Below are 963 nucleotides of genomic sequence, written 5' to 3' on the forward strand. Positions count from 1 at the left end.
AATCTCCTCTCAGGCAAATTACACCCTTCAAAAACCTGCTAGAGTGTAAGCTTTGAGTCCATTCCATTTAAAAGAAAATTATAATAGAGAGAGAGAGAGGGGGAGATGGAAAGAGGGAGGAAGAGAGAGGAAGAGAGAGAAGGAGAGGGAGAGAGGAAAGAGGGAGAAAGAGAGAGGAAGAGAGAGAAGGAGAAGGAGAGAGGAAAGGGGAGGGAGAGGGAGAGGGAGAGGGAGAGAGAATGTTGTAGTGGTTACTGGATTTGGAGGTTTGAATTTACCAGCCCTACTGGGGAAGAAAGATGTGAAAAGGTGGCAACCTGCCTCCAGCAAGATCTTGAAAACCCTGGGAAGCATTTCTATTCTGTCTTATAGATCTTTTATCTATTAGAATCCACTCAATTGCAATTGGTTGGTTATACCTATGAGACAGGGAAAGGAGCCCTGGTAACACAGTGTGTTATGTGTTAGTCCACTAAAGGAAAGGCTGGCATTTTGAGTCCACTGGCAACTTTATAAAAACTATGTGCTATCTTTTCCTGTAAATATTTATCTTTTGGTATGTAAATAAGGAAATGAGATGTTGCAATGGGAAAGTCTGCAGTTAGGGACCTTTCCAAATTATTGAGGAGTAGTGATGCCAGTTTGAGGACTAAGGTGTGTTTGATTCAGGCCATGTTCTTTCTGATTACTTGCTGTGCATTAGAGACCTGGACCATGAATAAGGATGACAGAAAAAGAATTGATGCCTTTGAGCTGTGGTGTTGAGAGAAGAGCACTGAATTTTCATTCCATGGATGGCCAAGAGAAAGAATTAATATATCTTGGAAAGGGTGCAGCTAGGTTGCTCTTTGGAGGCAAGAATGATGAAGTTTCACCTAACATACTTTGGACATATTGCTAGGAAGTCCTATTCCTTGGAGAGGGACATGATGTTGGAAAGCGTGGAGGGAAAGTGAAGGAGAG

This window comes from Elephantulus edwardii, unplaced genomic scaffold (assembly GCF_000299155.1).
Source record: "Elephantulus edwardii isolate Elephantulus edwardi_28Jun2011 unplaced genomic scaffold, EleEdw1.0 scaffold00035, whole genome shotgun sequence".
Classification (NCBI taxonomy): Eukaryota; Metazoa; Chordata; class Mammalia; order Macroscelidea; family Macroscelididae; genus Elephantulus; species Elephantulus edwardii.